Below are 14,321 nucleotides of genomic sequence, written 5' to 3'. Positions count from 1 at the left end.
ATAATAGCATGTTACGTCCATATACGGAATTGTATTGAGATGTGTTCGGGTCGAGCCCAATTCGTACAATACATGAGTGTTTCATTTGATAAACAGTTATCTTTTCTTGACCAATGAACTACTTTTTATTGCTTGATAGGTACATCAGAATACATTTCTAAAAATACTTCTTTTTTTTAATCGCAGCTTGATTACAAATCCAAGGTCATAATATATTTGTATCTTTGTCACGGGATAGAGTCCAATTAAACTTAAAATGACAAATCAAAAACCACAAATCACGGTAAACATTATGGAACATGGTGATCGCAAATTGGGTCAGTCTTACCTTGTGGTAGCACAAGACGTGAGCAAATGTCAAGGTCACACTAGCGTTGGTCTTAGAATACAATCTACCAAAGATCATCAGGAAATTATTATAATAGTATCATTGCCATCATCGTATTCATCACCACCAGCATCATCATCATCATCATCATCATCATCATCATCATCATCATCATCATCATCATCATCACCACCATTACGCCGCCACCATAACTGTTATCATCATCGTCGTCGTCGTCATCATCATCATCATCATCATCATCATCATCATAACTACCATCATCACACCGTCATCACTGTCATTTTGTCAAAGTTATAAATTAAATTTAATCGATATTATTCTTTTCCTTTAAATATTGAACCATTTCTACCAGAGAGTTATTGAGTTGTGCAAATTCGCAGTGTATGTATGACGGAAAGCCGCAAGAGAAACCTCCGTACATTATACCCAAAAGGGAACTCGACCTGGACCGTATTATGACAAGCTAACCACTCATCAGTCATCCAGCCCACATCAATTAATATCCACAAGAATTGGGATTTTCATTTTGTCGGTCCACTCATTGCACCGGAAAACGCACTTGTCCCATTTTCACTTCACATCGCAGTGCACAGTCATATATTTGTCCCAGCTGTAATCAACTCAGTGCATCTTGATGCGATCATGAATATGAGTTAATTGTTTCTTTATCTCCAATATGTCAACAGGTGTGATTGATTGGGTACTCCATCATGTCCTGTCGTTGCTGTATTTGTGTTATCATCGTCATGTGCCCTTGTGTAGATAGGAACACTCCGTGATAAGGGAGATAGTGAAGAACCTTTGCGAACACCATGTATACATTTACTTATACAATGATTGTCCTATCTACTATAATCTGACATCTGATGGGTCCTACCTATCAGTTTGATAAGTCACTAATAAGCGGTGATCTAATTCAAGGACGCAACGCTACTTTACTTCAGATGCTATTTTCGAACGATTTTTGGTTCAATGTAAAGTATAATTTATGTGTTGACATTCATAAATCTTTATCATAAATCTATCTGAAATTATCTCGTGTCGAAGGTCAGAGGAAATGCTTCCCTGGATCAGGGTGGAGTGGGGTGTGGATCAGGGTGGAGTGGAAGAGATAGGTGGTGGAGAGGTGTGGGGTTGAGAGCGGGATAAGAGTGGGGTGTTGATCATGGTGGAGTGGAAGAGATGGGTGGTGGAGAGGTGTGGGGTTGAGAGCGGGATAAGAGTGGGGTGTTGATCAGGGTGGAGTGGAAGAGATGGGTGGCGGAGAGGTGTGGGGTTGAGAGCGGGATAAGAGTGGGGTGTTGATCAGGGTGGAGTGGAAGAGATAGGTGGTGGAGAGGTGTGGGGTTGAGAGCGGGATAGGAGTGGGGTGTTGATCAGGGTGGAGTGGAAGAGATGGGTGGCGGATTGGTGTGGGGTTGAGAGCGGGATAGGATTGGGCTGTTGATCAGGGTGGAGTGGATGACATGGGTGGCGGAGAGGTGTGGGGTTGAGAGCGGGATAGGATTGGGGTGTTGATCAGGGTGGAGTGGAAGAGATGGGTGGTGGAGAGGTGTGGGGTTGAGAGCGGGATAAGAGTGGGGTGTTGATCAGGGTGGAGTGGAAGAGATAGGTGGTGGAGAGGTGTGGGGTTGAGAGCGGGATAGGATTGGGGTGTTGATCAGGGTGGAGTGGAAGAGATAGGTGGTGGAGAGGTGTGGGGTTGAGAGCGGGATAGGAGTGGGGTGTTGATCATGGTGGAGTGGAAGAGATAGGTGTCGGATTGGTGTGGGGTTGAAAGCGGGATAGGATTGGGGTGTGGATCAGGGTGGAGTGGAAGAGATAGGTGGTGGAGAGGTGTGGGGTTGAGAGCGGGATAGGAGTGGGGTGTTGATCATGGTGGAGTGGAAGAGATGGGTGGTGGAGAGGTGTGGGGTTGAGAGCGGGATAGGATTGGGCTGTTGATCAGGGTGGAGTGGATGACATGGGTGGCGGAGAGGTGTGGGGTTGAGAGCGGGATAGGATTGGGGTGTTGATCAGGGTGGAGTGGAAGAGATGGGTGGTGGAGAGGTGTGGGGTTGAGAGCGGGATAAGAGTGGGGTGTTGATCAGGGTGGAGTGGAAGAGATAGGTGGTGGAGAGGTGTGGGGTTGAGAGCGGGATAAGAGTGGGGTGTTGATCAGGGTGGAGTGGAAGAGATAGGTGGCGGAGAGGTGTGGGGTTGAGAGCGGGATAAGAGTGGGGTGTTGATCAGGGTGGAGTGGAAGAGATGGGTGGCGGATTGGTGTGGGGTTGAGAGCGGGATAGGATTGGGGTGTGGATCAGGGTGGAGTGGAAGAGATAGGTGGTGGAGAGGTGTGGGGTTGAGAGCGGGATAGGAGTGGGGTGTTGATCATGGTGGAGTGGAAGAGATAGGTGTCGGATTGGTGTGGGGTTGAGAGCGGGATAGGATTGGGGTGTTGATCAGGGTGGAGTGGAAGAGATAGGTGGCGGAGAGGTGTGGGGTTGAGAGCGGGATAGGATTGGGCTGTTGATCAGGGTGGAGTGGATGACATGGGTGGCGGAGAGGTGTGGGGTTGAGAGCGGGATAGGATTGGGGTGTTGATCAGGGTGGAGTGGAAGAGATGGGTGGTGGAGAGGTGTGGGGTTGAGAGCGGGATAAGAGTGGGGTGTTGATCAGGGTGGAGTGGAAGAGATAGGTGGTGGAGAGGTGTGGGGTTGAGAGCGGGATAGGATTGGGGTGTTGATCAGGGTGGAGTGGAAGAGATAGGTGGCGGAGAGGTGTGGGGTTGAGAGCGGGATAAGAGTGGGGTGTTGATCAGGGTGGAGTGGAAGAGATAGGTGGCGGATTGGTGTGGGGTTGAGAGCGGGATAAGGGTTGGGTGTTGATCAGGGTGGAGTGGATGAGATGGGTGGTGGAGAGGTGTGGGGTTGAGAGCGGGATAAGAGTGGGGTGTTGATCAGGGTGGAGTGGAAGAGATAGGTGGCGGAGAGGTGTGGGGTTGAGAGCGGGATAGGATTGGGGTGTGGATCAGGGTGGAGTGGATGAGATGGGTGGTGGAGAGGTGTGGGGTTGAGAGCGGGATAAGAGTGGGGTGTTGATCAGGGTGGAGTGGAAGAGATAGGTGGCGGAGAGGTGTGGGGTTGAGAGCGGGATAGGATTGGGGTGTTGATCAGGGTGGAGTGGAAGAGATGGGTGGTGGAGAGGTGTGGGGTTGAGAGCGGGATAAGAGTGGGGTGTTGATCAGGGTGGAGTGGAAGAGATGGGTGGTGGAGAGGTGTGGGGTTGAGAGCGGGATAAGAGTGGGGTGTTGATCAGGGTGGAGTGGAAGAGATGGGTGGTGGAGAGGTGTGGGGTTGAGAGCGGGATAAGAGTGGGGTGTTGATCAGGGTGGAGTGGATGAGATGGGTGGCGGAGAGGTGTGGGGTTGAGAGCGGGATAAGAGTGGGGTGTTGATCAGGGTGGAGTGGAAGAGATAGGTGGTGGAGAGGTGTGGGGTTGAGAGCGGGATAAGAGTGGGGTGTTGATCAGGGTGGAGTGGAAGAGATAGGTGGCGGATTGGTGTGGGGTTGAGAGCGGGATAGGATTGGGCTGTTGATCAGGGTGGAGTGGAAGAGATAGGTGGCGGAGAGGTGTGGGGTTGAGAGCGGGATAAGAGTGGGGTGTTGATCAGGGTGGAGAGGAAGAGATAGGTGGCGGATTGGTGTGGGGTTGAAAGCGGGGTAGGAGTGGGGTGTTGATCAGGGTGGAGTGGATGACATGGGTGGCGGAGAGGTGTGGGGTTGAGAGCGGGATAGGATTGGGGTGTGGATCAGGGTGGAGCGGAGGAGATAGGTGGCGGAGAGGTGTGGGGTTGAGAGCGGGATAAGAGTGGGGTGTGGATCAGGGTGGAGTGGATGACATGGGTGGTGGAGAGGTGTGGGGTTGAGAGCGGGATAAGAGTGGGGTGTTGATCAGGGTGGAGTGGAAGAGATAGGTGGCGGAGAGGTGTGGGGTTGAGAGCGGGATAAGAGTGGGGTGTGGATCAGGGTGGAGTGGATGAGATGGGTGGTGGAGAGGTGTGGGGTTGAGAGCGGGATAAGAGTGGGGTGTTGATCATGGTGGAGTGGAAGAGATGGGTGGTGGAGAGGTGTGGGGTTGAGAGCGGGATAAGAGTGGGGTGTTGATCAGGGTGGAGTGGAAGAGATGGGTGGTGGAGAGGTGTGGGGTTGAGAGCGGGATAAGAGTGGGGTGTTGATCAGGGTGGAGTGGAAGAGATAGGTGGCGGATTGGTGTGGGGTTGAGAGCGGGATAGGATTGGGCTGTTGATCAGGGTGGAGTGGATGACATGGGTGGCGGAGAGGTGTGGGGTTGAGAGCGGGATAGGATTGGGGTGTGGATCAGGGTGGAGTGGAGGAGATGGGTGGTGGAGAGGTGTGGGGTTGAAAGCGGGGTAGGAGTGGGTTGTGGATCAGGGTGGAGTGGAGGAGATGGGTGGTGGTGAGGTGTGGAATGGGGGTGTTGATGAGGTTGATGTGGGTTGGGATTAGTTGGGGCTGAGGAGATGGGATGAGGAGCGGAGATGAGGATTTTGATGGGCACAGGTTGGGATGATAAGTTTGGTGGGGTGAGAATGACGACTGTGGTGGGGTGAGGAGTTTCGTGTGGGTGTGGATCAGGGTAAGGGTTATGTTTGGGCCAGAGAGATAAGTGGGATGGGAGTGTTGAGAGGGTGGGTTGAGGAGTGAGGCCACCCCAAAGTGATGCAGATCTTAGACGTTTACCGTATTGGTGAAACCCACGAGCACGGGAATCGTGCTGACAAACATACGAAGAGGATACAGCGCACCTGGTGTTCGAACCCACGATGAGGATCCTGCCACGTCTAAGGGGCGCAACTAGGCGATCTTCCTATCGAAACAAGACGATTGAAAAATATGTGTCAAGTGTCTTGTATTTGAAATAGACAGATGTAAATAGTTGTCACCCTACCAAAAGGTATGAGTATACTTAAAATGAGTAACCCAACACAAAATATAGTTCTCAAAATCATGAGCTCTAATAATGTGTAAATTTATAATAAAAATCCCACTCAGCACATAAATATCCAATGCGTTTTACTTCTTTACTCTGCGTCCAGAGAAAACCACATATTATATAGCCATGATAATATGTGTATATAGTGTGCCTATGCATCTAGCCCAGTGAAGATCCGGGTTAATATTGGTCACCATGTCCTAATTGCCCATGCGGCGTTAAACAACAAACAAAAAATGTTTGTTGCACTCATCTATATTCCAGCTATAATCGACTCTGGACTATACACTCCGGTGATTGATATCATGAGCATCGATCTACGCAATTGGGATATGTACGATGATATGCATCAACCAAGTCAGTGAGACTGACCACCCGATCCCGTTTGTCGCCTCTTACTACAAGCATGGGTTGCTGAAGACTTAACCGAAAGATACCGATCTGTTTAAATGAACACGGTGTACATATTTATGGCGTCTAAAATGTATGCATCCCATAGGACTGTGACAGGGTCTAAGTGTGATAAAGTTCTTTTTATCACGCTCTGACAATGTCCTCGTGTAGTGCAGATGTGTACGTGTACAATATACAGCAATCAACATGTCATTTGTGTCATCGGAATGTATCAACAACGATAATTAAATTTTATCAGGTGCTGTATGCGCAATATCCGGGGAGTCACTTATACCATTATCGTTAATAAACACACTTGTTTGTGATGTCGATCACAATCTATCTCGAAGTAAACAAACAGTTTACCCTTTACTGTCAACAGTTTCTGTAATTCTAGAAAACACTTTTTACCTCATTAAAAAATATATTTTTCCATGAATAGAGTTTGTTTTCAAAGGGTCACACAAACACTACAAATAAGGTTTTCGAACTGGCATGATCTTTTCTGTGTTACTGCTCGCTTTATCTAGATAGGGGTGATGCTCATTATCAGTGAGTGAGTGAGTTGGGTTTAACACCGCTTTGAACAGAATTCAGTTTATATCACGGTGTGTCAGCTTTATGTGGGAGGAAAGTCCGAAGTTTTGCAGGTTTACCGTTTGAAACCACGGTTAAACCCACGAGTACAGTATGGTGCTGACAAACCTAGAAACACAGTCGGGGCGAGCAGGGATTTGAACCCACAATCATCGGTTACTGGCGTGCCCAAGGTACGCAACTCTGCACAGCAAATTGCGGCGCCTGAGACGACTGAAACTCCCGTGCCCCCTCATTTCGAGAGTAAGATTGAGACGATTATAGATCTTATTTATGTTTAAATTGGGTCCAAATGGGTACAATGTGTGAAGCACATTTCTGGTGTTCCTCGCCGTGATATTTCTGGAATACTGATAAAAGCAGCGTAAAACCATACTCACTCACTCAAAAAATGTGTTAGACTAACACTTAGTCAATGAAAACATGTCTTTAAATTTTTTCGTTTTTTCTTCGAAAGAACCTTTCCTCTTCTGCTGTTTTCATGTGGAATCAAGCAAACTAGACTTGGTTAGTTTGATCTAGACTTGTCTAGGCTTTTAGTAAAAAAGAAGTACCTAAAATACATACATTCCACAGTCATGGTGCAGGACTATAAATTTGTTAAAATCCTTAAAAGTCTTGCCGAAGAGAAAACTTTAGGCAGCCTTGATGTTGGCCACAGGTCTGTGTGTCAACAAGTCACGCAGAAACGTCATGCGTAATTAACGAAATAGTACGTTTAGTTGAGTTTATTCTTCCAGAAAATAGATATAGGCTACAAATTATGAGAACTTGAGAATCGTAATTAGTTTTTCCCAATATTATAGTAAGTAATGTGAAAATGAGAAAAACAACAGAACAAGCAAGAACGAGTCGTAACTTGAAAGTCGTAACTGCATGCCGCAACCGATAAAATTTTGAAAGCCTTTGAAAGATGTGGAGGAAATATTGATCGATCACACGCGGGTGGAGCAGTGACACTGTTTATGATAGTACAACCACCTACATCTGGTTGGTTGACAGAACATGTGTACGCAAAGGTCTCTAAACATATCACCATCTTGTTTACAAGCTAATAATCAAGATGTCATTGTTCCTTCTAGAAAGATAACCTATTTCTCAATCTCTTGACATCCATGGTGAAAGTAGGCTTCAGATATACATGTAGATCTTACATACAATGATAATGCATACATCTAGTAAATATGACAGTACACCGATATTTTGTACCCACTATGATTGTGAAATGACAAGCAATGCATACATCTAGCAAATATGACCGTACGCCGATATTTTGTACCCACTATGAATGTGAAATGACAAGCAATGCATACATCTAGCAAATATGACCGTACACCGATATTTTGTACCCACTATGAATGTGAAATGACAAGCAATGCATACATCTAGCAAATATGACCGTACACCGATATTTTGTACCCACTATGAATGTGAAATGACAATCAATGCATACATCTAGCAAATATGACCGTACGCTGATATTTTGTACCCACTGTGATTCTGAAATGACAATCAATGCATACATCTAGCAAATATGACCGTACTGATATTTTGTACGCACTGATATAAGTACCGCCCTGCCAGTGTGCTTCAACCTGTGAGAACTGTTTTTTATTATTTAATTTCATGTGTTCTTTACTCAGCGTCATTACTGAAGGGTATGTGAGTGAGTGAGTGAGTTGGGTTCAACGCCGCTTTTAACAGTACTCCAGTTATATCGCGGCGTGTCAGCTTCATGTGGGAGGAAAGCCCGAAGTTATGCAGGTCTCAGATGTTTACCACTTCGGTGAAACCCACGAGCACGGGTATGGTGCTGACAAACCTAGAAACATAATCGGGGTGGACCGGGATTCGAACCCACAATCATAGGTTTCTGGCGTGCCAAAGGGACGCAACTCTGCACAGCAAATCGCGGCGCCTTAGACGACTGGGCCACCCGTGCCCCGTTGAAAGGTATGTAGGGTGTCAAACATGAACATATGCCAAACCTCGTCAATGGGTCTGAGTATGTTGACTGTGTGATCAGCAGTTGAAGAACATATTGTGTATGCTTATGTCACACTGATTGGATGCTTCTATGAAACTGGGAAAATGGACAACGACTATTTAAAACCATGAAAAGTGCAAGATTGAAGGTGATGGAAAATGCTTCCCAAAACTCTAGCCTGAACGCAGCCATGCACCTGTCATACGCGAGAAGTACCAGTTAAATGGTTAATCCCAGATGCAACTGAACTCTTGGAAGTTAAAAAATGCGACGTTTTTAAAAAACATTTATTATCAGCGTGTCCCCTCGATAATGACGCTGAGTATATTTTATGAACAGAGGCAGATTAAGTTCCCAACCTTGTCTTATTCTGTTGGTTACGTGTTTAAAATCCTATCTTGTAATACTTGTTATTGTAAATGACTTTCTGTCAATAGTCAAACACCGTTGTGTTGAAGTTGACGGGACCTACTTAAATACTTCGACTTATCCGAGATTCGACACAACCGAAAAATGAAGAACAAAGAAGAAACACGCAGGCAGAAGAGACCAGGCTTTCTCTTCGAGACAACCAAACGTTCGACACATAAAAGTTCGACGCAACGGTGTCTGACTGTATGTTAACGAGTGATCATTTTAGGTTGTTGTACAATATACCCAATTTTGTAACAAATGTGATGGTTCAATCACAAACATCACAGGTCCCAGTACATAATGCTAGACTGCTCGACTGTTCGACTGTTAGACTGTTCGACTAATGACAAGCAACTGCATGGTTACGACGTGTGACCTGGCCGGTTGACAAATGTCGTACCCCAATAGTGCGGATCGATGATCATGCTGTCAGCCAATAGGTTCTACAATTTACGATTTCCTCGATTATTTAGGGACCATTGCAAAAGTTCGTTGTCGGATAAAAATATATTTCCCTCCTGATGTTTAGGGGTGCAAGTTTTCTCACCGACAAAATCAATTTACCTGATTTCTCAATGTATTATATACAGTACTAAACAAAGCAAAATCTCCTATCCTATTCTTATTCATATGATGTAAGGAGTTGTCATTAAATACACCCGATCTGTCTCTCCACGAGGTAAGGAGGCAATAGTGGTAAGACCTTCTCGTGCAGTGCATATAAAGAATGGCAGATTTGAAAACACTACAGATGATATTCACACCTTGTAAGTAAACTTACGTCGATAAACGTTCTGAAAAGGAAGGGCAAAACACGAGATTGCAAATCAAAATAGGCCACTTGGGTTGTGGTGCGTGCGTGTGTGTGTGTGTGTGTGTGTGTGTGTGTGTGTGTGTGTGTCTCTTAAGGAGGTTTTCTATGCGACATCGAACCTTTGGAATGGTCACTTATGTGTTATAAATATAACGTTGCTGATTGTTGCGCAAAACAACATTCTCTCTCATGCATGCTTTAGCTCTGATGAACTTCTGATGGGACGAATGTCATATGAACGTGAAAGTTTCAGAGAAAGTTTATCTCTGAGCAGTGGGGCGGACCCCATCTGTTAAAACGTGGGCTCGTCACAGTGAAGATCTCGCTTCAGTGTGGATAGAGGGCATGGAGTATGTTTCTGGTGTCTCCTGTCGTTATACTGTTTGCATATTGCTAAAAATGGCGTATGACCCGTCAAGCGCGGCCTCGGGATATTTTTAGGGTAGGTATTCATGTTATGATCACAAGTTAATGTTCAGGTGCGTTTTATAGTCCTGTTACCTTGTTTAACACACGTCACCATAAAAGATAGTTTACCTCATACTACTACTACTACTACTACTACTACTACTACTGAGCCGTGATGCTCAGGGTTACAATAGGTCTTCAGTAACCCATGTTTGACGTAAAAAGCTACTCAGCTTGTTGTAAGAGACGACTAACGGCATCGGGTGGTCAGGCTCGCTGACTTGCTTCATGCATGTCATCGTATCCGGATTGCGTGGAACGATGCTCATGATGTGAATCACTGGATTGTCTGTTCCAGCCTCGACTATTTACAGACCGCCGTCATGTAGGTGGAATATAGCTGAGTGCGGCGTTAAACAACAAACAAACAAACTGATTCTGACATGGCCATGGGACGCAACACTCTACTGCGAACTGCGACGCCTGAGGTCACGTGTGCTTCTGTGTCAATTGAATGAAAATGAACCAACTCCATTCGATTCGTATGAAGTTTGTTTGTTTGCCTAACACCGCACTCAGCAATAATCCAGTTTTGTGTTGACTAGCTGCGGCTGTCCGTCACGGGGCGGTTCAGTGGGCGGTGGGTAGGTTAGTGGTTAAAGCGTTGGCAGTCACTCCAAAAGCCCTGGTTCGATTCTCCATATGGGTACAGTGTGTGAAGCCCAAATTTGGTGTCCCTTGTCGCGATATTGCTGAAATATTTCTAAAAGAAGTGTAAAACACGACCAGCCTGGTTCTCTGAGTATGCTGCGATGACGCTACACGGAGCGCAAGAGCAGCACACCCAGCTAACCAGGCTGAAAACCCGACCCACTCCCTCGAACACTCATTGGCTCAGCTGATTGTCAGTGCTGAACGGATGACTCGGGTAAGGTGTTGTCGTAATATTGCGCTCACTATCACATGTTTATCTGTTAACAGATAGTGTTATCGATGCGATAAACCAACCTGATGAGGTTATCATGATCCGATGAATATGCAAATGAGGTCACAAAGGAGGAACTATACCTTTAACAAGGTCCTTTAATTAAGCGATGCCTACTTGCTCAGTATTGACCAAGTTTAAATAGGGGATTCCCTATGTGCGTGTGTACGTGTGAGTGTGTTTTTGTTAACACAAAAGGCTGATAAACATTCTGCACTTATATAGATGTAGCCGTTCGCTCTAATACTAGAACGTATTTATACACGGTTTCTAAACTCATTTCAGTAAATGAAATTACGTCTTTGCTATTTTGATAATAACATTACATTAACATCGTGTTTCTTTACCATCAATATCACATATTATACATACAAGCAATAAGCATTATGAACATCAAATCGACGTTTATGAATTACCGTATTTCCTCTATTAGAGGCATCACATCCAATACACGCCGGCCTCCAATTGAAGCCTGGTCATACGCTCTGTATACAAAATAGAAACCGGGCCTTTATTAGATGCCGCGGCTATAATACTTTAATATATTGGTTATTAATAATGGCTGTTTCATACAAATGTACTCTTTGTATGAATTTAAAATTTGGGATTCGCTAAGGTAGAGAGTTGCCTCTGTGCCAGCATTAAACAGGCCCCCGATAGACGCCGATAGACAAGCGATAGATTAGCGGGAAATAATAGACGTCAGGGCGTCTCATAGATGAAATACGGTTATAATAGTTTTAGCTTGAATGAATGTACTGGCAGGAAGTTGACGTATTTCCTGTTTGAAAGGGGGACTCTGTTCCAGGTTCATTTTCGGTTCTGTTTAGATATTGTCACTAGTGGAATCAGTCTCTCTGTAGTATGGGTTGGATGAGGTGAGGTGAGGTGAGTGAGTGAGGGAGGGATTTTGGATTCACGCCGCTTTTAACAGCATTCCAGTTATAACACGGCTTAATGTGGGAGGAAAGCCCGAAGTGATGTTAACATGGGTAGCCGACTCGGTCACAGTATACTCACACCGAGCCGACCAGCTCTTATTTTATCAGGGTAATAACAAGTACCATATTGTAACGTCGTTTGATAGAACCACCCACCATCCGCAGTCTGGACAGACGCTCTATCCACAGAGGTGTTGTGATTAACTAAGGATCCTCTATTGATACACGTTATCAGATTGGAGGGAGATGACCAAGAGCGTGTTTCAAAAACTTGAATCTAAGTTGTTGGGACTGCCAATTAGAACCTAGTGCCATTTTAAAGATAGCTTGCCACTATTCAGACGAGTAACTGACTATTAAAGATACATTGCCCACTACCCATACAGTGGATTGAGAGAATTTGAGTGATATTTTGTTCGTTTGTTTGTTGTTAACGCTGCACTCAGCAATATTCCAGCTATTTGACGGGGGTCTATAAATAATCGAGTCTGGACTCGACAATCCAGTGATTGATATCATGAGCATAGATCCACGCAATTGGGATATGGTGACATGCATCAAGCAAATCAGCGAACCTGACCACCCGATCCCCGTTATCGCCTCTTGCACAAGTGATACATTTCCCTGGAGGTTGACTGGATCACCGTTCCCTTGACTGCTCAAGCGCCACAGCTGTGTAGCTGGTCATCTATTTCATATGGAACACAATAGTAACTACGTGAAACCCACAAGCACGGGTATGGTGCTAACAAACCTAGGAACATAATCAGGCGAACCTGGGCTTTGAACCCAAGATCACAGGTGTCTGGCACGCCTAAGGGGCGCAACTCTGTACTGCGAATTGGGGCGCATTGGACGACTGGGCGGCCCGTGCCCTGAAAACGTGTGATAATTATGACGACATGGAAAATATGACTTGCTCTGTAAACAGTTTAGTTTGTACATTTAAAAATACACTGGTCAAGATTGACCAGTTTAGCTTAATGGCGTTACAATGTCCAGAAACACGGTCTGTACATATTCTCTCCACAGACACAAGAAGGAAATTATGGCCACTATACAATGGTAAACTAATGCTGTATGTATTTGTTAATGTTGCCAGTGATGCTGTATTGGGAGCTGTTTTAGTCATTATTTCGCCAATACCAGAACGGTCTTACTACAATGTGTCTGTTTGATTGTTGTTTAACGCTGCAATCAGCAAAATTCCAGCTACATGACGGCGGTCTGTAAATAATCGCGCCTGGATCAGACAATCCAGTGATTCACATCATGAGCATCGATCCACGCAATTGGGATCTATGACACATCAACCAAGTCAGCGAGCCTGACCACCCGTCCTGTTAGGCGCCTTTTACGGCAAGCATGGGTTGCTGAAGACCTATTCTAACCCGGATTTCACGAGTCTCTCACTGCAACATATGTGTGTGCCAAGCCCCTATCATTTGTTTTCGAATGCAAAATGTATACAGATTTATTGATTATCTCAAAACTAAGCTCCTATCTGTGTAAACAACAAACCAGGTGTTTTTTTACCGTTTTGGAGAGTAGGCTAGCCTTTGAGGATTGATGTCCCTTATCGGTAACACTGGAAAGTTCGTGCGACCTAATTCACAGCCGTGATATTGCTGGAATATTGCTAAAGGAGGCGTAAAACCATATTCACTCACTCTAAAGAGTTCAAAGTCCTTTGCTTACATAAGCCACGCACTGACACACGCAGGCGCACGAAGGCACTCATGTGGAATTAACCTTTGCATTCAAATGTACTTATTGCAGGAAAACATTGCTTGACATTAAACACAAGCGCTTAAACTTGACCAGCGTTGTGATATGAGGCAGCACGATCAGTTTGTTTTCTCGACGAATTCCAAGTATCTATTATTTGCAGCTCATGCGTTTCCGCTACAACACAACAGTGTATTATTACTCCATATCTGGCCGCGTACGTAAGAATACCCAGAACAACGGGGCACACCTTGCGAGAGTTCATAACATACCTCAGCTGCACAATGCCTGTATTTCATACGCAAGAAAACCCCTGTTGAAAATACATGTTTTCCATCTTGTGTGTTTTGTGATGACAACAGTGTATCTCCACAGTTCATGGGTTCTCCGGGTCTCCAACCCAAGTAACACAGAACACATCCAGGATAGAGACGAATGCAGGGCTTCCATTGAGAACGCAGCCAGCGGTGGTCTTTCTCCTTCTGATGCTTCTGATGCTACTCAGAGGATGGCAAAGGATGAAGAGGCATCCAGCTATAAGGATCCACAATTAGGCTCAGGAGAAGACCCTAAAGCCTGGCAGGAAATCTCATCGGATCTGTTTGTTTATTCTGCACATTTGGAACCTGTTAAGCATGTCCGCGTCATCGGTATAGGTTGGCGGAGACGGATCATGAGATGTAGGTTTAAATTTCCAGAACTCACATATA

Source organism: Haliotis cracherodii, unplaced genomic scaffold (assembly GCF_022045235.1).
Source record: "Haliotis cracherodii isolate W230 unplaced genomic scaffold, xgHalCrac1.p SCAF_4, whole genome shotgun sequence".
NCBI classification, from domain to species: Eukaryota; Metazoa; Mollusca; class Gastropoda; order Lepetellida; family Haliotidae; genus Haliotis; species Haliotis cracherodii.
Note: the sequence above shows the minus strand (reverse complement) of the source record.